At 37.8% G+C, this 8,697-nt stretch overlaps 1 pseudogene; it reads left to right on the plus strand.

Moving 5' to 3' along the window:
* Positions 1–4,158: 4,158 nt before the first annotated feature.
* Positions 4,159–4,616, plus strand: LOC130882492 (Ig heavy chain V region 3-like; annotated as a pseudogene).
* Positions 4,617–8,697: the final 4,081 nt, after the last annotated feature.

Here is an 8,697-nt window from a genome sequence, read left to right on the forward strand (position 1 = left end):
AAATGAAACCTGGAGTTAAGAGTGAATGAGAAATGCTAGAAACCAATGTCTGCATGTATTCAAGTAAATTTCCTTCTCGTGTTCACAGATATTACACCGTCTCACATGTATTATGACCCTCATATTTGTTTAACATAGGAGAAGAAGCTCAGATCATCTCATCAAAATCTTACAGCGTCCAGCCATTTGTGAGTGGATTTCATGATGAGAGGAGTGTGTCTGTGTAATTCCATACTGCTTTGGCTGGAAATGACTCTTTTCCACTGCCACCCATGACAGCCATTAGTGTGACCTCATACTGGAGAAGCAAGTGCTCCATTGTACACATTACCAAGAAGAACAGATAACGTGAAATGCTGAGATAAACTGATACAGAACTCTGAATTTTAGGGAGATCTGACCCTATATAGTGGGTAGCAGGTGTTGCCTTAAGGGTGTTTTGCTGTGACCTAACAATCCACAGGACACCATATCAATCCTGACAAGTTATAGAAAAGAATCCATGCATCTGGTGTTTTTTCCCTGCTTACAAAAACCCCCAAAATTGTAGTAAAAGGTAATAGAATATCATTTCTTTGGCTCATATTTTTGTTTGAATATAGTTAACTACATTTCATATTATCAAACACATGCATACAAAATCTGGCATAGTGCTATTGCTATTGACTTCTCACATTTGTGGGAGTATTTTCGAAAGGTATCCATCATTGGTGAAAATGTTTAACTCCTTAAAAGTTTTACTAACATGTGTTCTGCCTAGGAATAAAAGGTTGCTGAGCTTGAAATGGCAGACAGAGAAAAAAAGCTGTGTAAGAATCCTCTATACATGAGCGTCCTTTGCTAAAAGATTTCCTTTCTCCACTCACTTCTTAAATGCATGTAAATGTGGAATAAGAAACAGATTAAGTTACAGCAATTGTTGCCCTGAATTTTTTTTCTGTCTTTAAGTCCATTTATTTGGCTCAATGGATTTGTTGACACACACATATCAAACATCCCTCCACTACCAAGATAAGGCATACTTGGCTATGATGGTTCATATTTTGATGTATGTATGCATTTGATTTCCAGGTACCTTGTTTAAAAATAATGAATATTTTGTAATTATTTTACATTCAGACTACAGTTTCCCTTCCCTCACCTCTTCTTGTTGCCTCCCCCATTTCCCCACTGTACCCCCATTCACTTCTCTTCTGTTTCAGTTCAGAAAGCTTTCCCTTGGTTTCTATCTCCTTCTCAATGTGAATATTTTTTTCTAATGTGATCATCACAGTGGTCCCACACCTTTCAGCTAATTCCTGTATTTGAGTATTCCAGGCATTCATTCACGGATGCAAGAGGGGCTGCATTTGATATCAAGACACATTGTGCTTCTGACTTCTGACAACTCAAATAAAATACCAAATATAAAACTAGACATCTATGAACTGTTTGTTATTTCCAAACATTTTGTTATAGAAAAACATTGTAATTTAGTGTTCTACACAGTCCTCTGCTCCCAATAACCTGAGTGTTTTGTCATCCCACATTCATTCTATAAGATCTACAGTTGTACTTTTTACTTACACTTCAAAATCCTAGAGTTAAAATTAGCTTTTTTATAATACTTAATTTCAGTTTACCCTACAGAAAGTCCTTTATTCACTATTCAGCACCAGTTCATGTTTCAAAATTCCTGTCTCTTGTTTTCTCCTTCTGCTTTCATTAATCTGTATTTTTACTATATCCTCCACCTTAATTCCTCAGATCATATGGGCACATTTCTACTCTCTTGGCTTTTACAAAATATATCCACAAAACATAATATTCAAGTCTATGAACCAATTATGAGAAAGAATACGAACCATTTGCCTTTTTAGATCTGGGTGTCCGCACTCATCATATTTATTCTTGCTTCATCCATTTACCTATAGGTTTGATCATTCATGCTTTAGCAGTGATTAATATTCCATTGCCGTAGTATTCCACATTTTTGTTATATATTCATCCTTTGTTTGAAATATAGGTTGATTACATAACCCAGCTGCTGCGAATTGAGAAGCAATGAACATGGGTGTGTTAATGTCTTTATAAGATGTAGCATTATTGAAAGTATGCTTAAAGAACTTATGCCTTGGGCTCCGTCTAGTTTTATTTATCAGTTTTTAGTAGAAAAACAAAACTTATTTTCAAAATCACTACACTAGTTTATACTCCCATTCTGGGTGAGTAAGAATTACCCTCTTCCTGCATCCAAGCCTGCATTTGTTACAATTATTTATTGCTTATGATCATTTTTATTGAGGTAAAAATATAGCACTGAAGTTGTTTTAATGTACATTTCACTGTTAAGAGGGTGGTTGCAGAACATAGAGAAACCAACCTTGAACTGAGCAGGCAACTCTCTCTGCTGACTAGGATTCCTAGTGCAGGACAATGTCATGCAGCCTGCTGTGAGATAAAATATTTCAATGATGATCCACAGTACTAGACCATCTAGTTCACAATACCAGCCTTCCAGGGAGATACACCCACTATTTCCTGTCTTTTACGTACTGTCCATGTGCTTTATAATAGTATTTGTGACTTGTGACATAGGCAATATTTATCCCAGTAAGCATGTTCAAAAATCCACAGCTAGGGATGACATAGCCCTAGTAACTGTAGTTGTATTGCTAATGGTCATATTGTGAAACTGCCTCATAAACACTTATGTTTATAGCCAATAAAGTAATTTTGCTCTTAGCCTTGATCACAGAAGCTTCTGTGTGCTGTGTAATGATTAATGCAGAAGTTCATGATTGGTCAAAATGATGAGCATGAATGACTGTGTACTCAACCAAAGGAGAAACATCTGTATCAACCTCCCATTCAAAGCTCAAGGACCATCACAAAAGAGGGACTGGGAAGAATGTAATACTCAGAATATGAGGTGGATAGACAAGAAAAAGGACCTTAAGAGCTTGAAATGGTGATTGTACACATGAAGTCACAGCAGCTACAGTTACCAACAAACATTGAAAAATCTAGCCATTCGTAATACAGGATGAGATCCCATGAAATATCAACACTGGCAAGCTTAGCAATATCAGTTCAATCCCTTGGGCCCACATGGTAGAATACAAGAATTGAATTTCCTAAGTTGTCCTGTGATGATCACAAATACCACTGTGGTCATGTATACCCTGTTATGAGCACTAAAAATAGGATAATATTTAATAAAACATTACAACACAGATGGGGAAGGACTCCTGAGGACACAAACCAAGCTTTGCATTTATTGCCATTTGGTACCTGATGAGTAAAATGTAATCATTTTCTTTGGAATGCTTCTGGAGTTTCCTATGTACTAGGGAATGACACACTTATGAGTATATAGATAATATGAACTGTATTCACTGTGTGCGGGTCATAATATCTGTGTTTCAGAGATATTTTCTAATTAATATGGTTATTTCTAGTTTCATCAATTTTCCTAATAGTTTCCTTATTCCTTCCATATGAAAAGCTTCTACTGTGTTGTGTATATAGCAATATTTTCTTGATAGAGTTATGTTGAAAGACATGTTTATTTTCATAATTTAGTTATTGTATATTGCTGCAATAAACATTAATTTCTGAATATTTTAACAATAATATTTAAAATAATATAAAATAATGAAAATAACAATATTTCTGAGGTTACTTTTGGTCATTTCAGTCAGTTTTAAGTATAAGACCTGCTGTGAAGGAAACTGTTATTAGTATTGAAAGGAGTTGTAAATTCTCATAATTAGCAGGTTTTGAAATTTTCAGTCACCACCAACATGAACACAAGCACCTGCTGTAAATCCATCTGAGTACCTGTCACAAAGTGGAGCAAATTCCTCAGAACAGAAATCAATTGAAAAGTTAATCCTTGATGTTACACACACATGGGGCTGTCCATAACTTAGGGAAGGTGTATCAGATGTATTTCCTCGGAGGAATTATTACATGGAGCTCTACATTCTGCTGTCTGTCCCACATATCCTCTATCTGCTTCTTTTATAGCTGAACTAGGTTCTTCTCTAAACATTTCCCTGCTCATGAATATGCAAATTACCAGAGTCTACTGTGGTAAATACACTGATGTTTACAGGCCAGGACAATCTATGGTCAGTATCTTCGCACAGTCACTGAACACACAAAGTCTTCACAATGAATTGGAGCTGGATCATTCTCTTTCTTATGTCAGTAACTACAAGTAACAGCCTTTCAAAGTTCAAAATCCTACTAAGGAACAGTACTGAGGTAACAATGATACCTACTCTGTCTTTGTCTCTGCAGGTGTAGAATCCCAGGTCCAGCTGCTGCAGTCTGAAGCTGAGCTAGGGAAACCAGGGTTCTCAGTGAAGCTGTCCTGCAAGGCTTCAGGCTATACCTTCACTGACTATACGATGAACTGGGTGAAGCAGAGGCCTGGACAGGGACTGAAGTAGATTGGAAGGATTTATCATGCAAGTGGTAGTACTGACTATGCTCAGAAGTTCCATGGAAAGGCCACACTATCTGTAGACAAATCCTCCAGCACATCCTACATGGAACTCAGCATACTGACATCTGAGGACTCAGCAGTCTATTACTGTGCAAGACACAGTGTTGCAACCACGTCCTGAGTGTGTCAGAAACCCTGGAGAAGCAGGAAGTTGCCCTGGGACTGAAATGACAGAGAAGATTGACTTGAAGACTTTCACAAAAATAATTATCCTGAGTATCTTTTTATCTATCATTTCAGACAGTCTCACAGGGTCTTTACAAACATTCCAAACTTGCAACTATAATTAAAGTGATGCTGATTTAGGATGCCCTAGTGTTCACCATGCCTTGGCAGTATGTTTACCACTAACCACCTATATTGCTATGTTTCTTCCTTAATGATAAACTAAAACCTGAAAACTGATTATGCATCGTGACACAAATCTCTGGATTCTAAGGGGGTGGGATTTTTTGAAGTAGCTTTTAATAAACTAAAATATTAATATAACCTGTACAGTCCAAATATTAACATCTGGTTAAACAAGTCTTTTCATAATCTTAAATGTCACATATCCTCTCCAGTGTTGAGTTAACTCTGACTTTATGGTCCAGCGTAAGTTCCAGTCTTTTAAAATATGAGATACATATTAATATGCACTGCCACACAAGTTTAATTCCTCTAAGAAGGTAAAGAGTATTATTGAATTATTTTTCACAAAAATCATTAATCAAGTCAATGCATGTACATGTTAATTGATGTACATGCATTGACATCATTAATTGTGGTTCTGAGACACAAATTATTCTTTTGTCCCATATTGACTTCCTTCCCAGTATCTGAAAGCTGCCCCCAAACTCTTAAGCCTTTTTAGAACATGTATCAGAATGCTACATTATTAGCATTCACAGGACACTGGATACTTTTTTAATTAAGATTTCTGCCTCCTCCCCGTTTCCCATTTCCCTCCCCCTCCTCCCACATATTGCCCCTCCCCCCACTCCCTTACCCCCTCCTCTCCCCCTCCACCCACTCCATTCCCCCTCCCTCTTGGTACTGAAGAACAGTCCAGATACCCTGTATTGCGGTAAGTCCAAGGTCCTCCCTCGTCGATCTAGGTCCAAAAAGGTGAGCATCCAAACAGGCTAGGCTCCCACAAAGCCAGTTCATGTATTAGGATCAAAACCAAGTGCCATTGTCCTTGGCTTCTCATCAGCCTTCATTGTCCGCCATTTTCAGAGAGTCGGGTTTCATCTCATGCTTATTCAGTCCCAGTCCAGCTGTCCTTGGTGAACTTCCAATTGATCAGTTCCACTGTCACAGTGGGTGGGTGCACCCCTCGTGGTCCTGACTTGCTTGCTCATGTTCTCCCTCCTTCTGCTTCTCATTTGAACCTTAAGAGCTCAGTCCATTGCTCCAATTTGGGTCTCTGTCTCTATCTCGATCCATCGCCAGATGAAGGTTCTAAGGTGATATGCAAGATATTCATCAGTATAGGATAGGGTCATTTCAGGTTCCCTCTCCTCAGTTGCCCAAGGTACTAGATGGGAACATCTCCCTGGACACCTGCAAGCCCTTCAAGAGTCAAGTCTCTTGCCAACCCTAAGATGGCTCCCTTAATTAGGATATATATTTCTCTGCTCCCTTATCCACCCTTCCTATATCCCAATCATCCCATTTCCCCAAGCTCCCCCCATCCTTCCCTTCTCACATTTCTCACCCAATATCCCCTTAGCCCCATGCCACCTCACCCGTAAGTTCTCAGTTTTTGCCCGGCAATCTTGTCTACTTCCCCTATCCAAAGGATGACTATACATTTTTCTTTGGGTTTACCTTCTTATTCAGCTTCTCTAGGATCACAAATTATATGCTCAATGGCCTTTATTTATGGCTAGAAACCAATTATGAGTGAGTACATCCCATGTTCCTCTTTTTGGGTCTGGGATACCTCACTCAGGATAGTGTTTTCTATTTCCATCCATTTGCATGCAAAATTCACGATGTCATTTTTTATTACCGCTGAGTAGTACCCTAATATGTATATATTCCACACTTTCTTCATCCATTCTTCCATTGAAGGGCATTTATTTTGTTTCCAGGTTCTGGCTATTACAAACAATGCTGCTATGAACATAGGTGAACAAATGCTTTTGTTATATGATAGGGCATCTCAAGATGTCCCAAGAGTGATCTTACTGGATCTTGGGGTAGGTAGATCCCAAATTTCCTGAGAAATCACCACACTGATTTCCAAATTGGTTGCACAAGTTTGCATTCCCACCAGCAATCGATGAATGTGCCCCTTACTCCACAACCTCTAGAGCAAAGGCTATCATTGGTGTTTTTGATTTTAGCCATTCTGACAGGTGTAAGAAGGTATCTCAAAGTTGTTTTAATTTGCATTTCCCTTATCGCTAAGGAGGTTGAGTATGACCTTAAGTGTCTTTTGGCCATTTGAATTTCTTCTGTTGAGAATTCTCTGTTCAGTTCAGTTCAGTTCAGTGCCCCATTTTTTAATTGGGTTCATTAGCATTTTAAAGTCTAGTTTCTTGAGTTCTTTATATATTTTGGAGATCAGACCTTTGTCTGTTGCAGGGTTGGTGAAGATCTTCTCCCAGTCAGTGGGTTGCCTTTTTGTCTTAGTGACAGTGTCCTTTGCTTTACAGAAACTTCTCAGTTCCGGAGGTCCCATTTATTCAATGTTGTCCTTAATGTCTGTGCTGCTGGGAATATACATAGGAAGTGATCTCCTGTGCCCATATCTTGTAGAGTACTTTCCACTTTTTTCTATCAGGTTCAGTGTGTTCAGACTGATATTGAGGTCTTTAATCCATTTGGACTTGAGTTTTGTGCATGACGATAGATATGGATCTATTTTCATTCTTCTACAGGTTGACAACCAGTACTGCCAGCACCATTTGTTGAAGATGATTTCTTCCTTCCATTGAATATTTTTAGCTCCTTTATCAAAAATGAGGTGTTCATAGGTTTGTGGGATAAAATCACGGTCTTCTACTCGATTCCATTGATCGACTTTTCTGTTTTTATGCCAATATCAAGCTGATTTCAATACTGAAGCTCTGTAATAGAGTTGGTGATGCCTCCAGACAATCCTTTATTGTTTAAGATTGTTTTTGCTATCCTGGGATTTTTGTTTTTCCATATGAAGTTGATTAATGTCTTCTCAAGATCTGTGAAGAATTTTGATGGGATTTTATAGGGATTGCATTGAATCTATAAATTACCCTTGGTAGAATTGCCATTTTTATTATGTTGATATACCCAATCCAAGAGCAAGGGAGATCTTTCCATTTTCTGGTATCCTCTTCAATTTCTTTCTTCAAAGACTTAAAGTTCTTGTCAAATAGATCCTTCACTTCCTTGTTTAGAGTTACCCCCAAGATATTTTGTGCTATTTGTGGCTATCGCAAAGGTTGATGCTTCTCTGATTTCCCTCTCTGCTTCCTTATTCTTTGTTTAGAGTAGGGCAACTGATTTTTTGGAATTCATCTTGTATCCTGCCATGCTACTAAAGGTGTTTATCAGCTGTAGGAGTTCTTTGCTGGAGTATTTGTGGTTGCTTATGTACACTATCATATCATCTGTAAATAATGAAAGTTTAACTTCTTCCTTTCCAATTTGAATCCCTTTGATCCCCTTATGTTGTCTTATTGCTATCACTAGAACTTCAATCACTATATGGAAGAGGTATGGAGAGAGTGGACAGCCTTGTCATATTCTTGATTTTAGTGGGATGGCTATGAGTTTTTCTCCATTTAATTTGATGTTATCTGTTGGCTTGCTATAAATAGCTTTTATTATAGTTATGTACGACCCTTGTATCCCTAATCTCTCTAAGACCTTTATCATAAAGGGATGTTGAATTTTGTCCAATGCTTTTTCAGCATCTAATGAAATGATCATATGGTTTTTTTCTTTCAGTTTATTTATATGATGGATTACCTTGATAGCTTTTTGTATGTTGAACCAGCCCTACATCCCTTGGATAAAGCCTACTAGATCATAATGGATAATTTTTTAATGTGTTTTTGGATTTGGTTTGCCAGTATTTTATTGAGGATTTTCACATTGATGTTCATGAGTGAGATTGGCCTGTAGTTCTCTTTCTTGGTTGTGTCTTTGTGTAGTTTTGTTATTAGAGTAACTGCAGCTTCATAAAAGGAATTTGGCAATGACTTCTCTGTTCCTATCTTATGAAATAC

The sequence above is a fragment of the Chionomys nivalis genome, chromosome 10, assembly GCF_950005125.1.
Source record: "Chionomys nivalis chromosome 10, mChiNiv1.1, whole genome shotgun sequence".
Lineage (NCBI taxonomy): Eukaryota > Metazoa > Chordata > Mammalia > Rodentia > Cricetidae > Chionomys > Chionomys nivalis.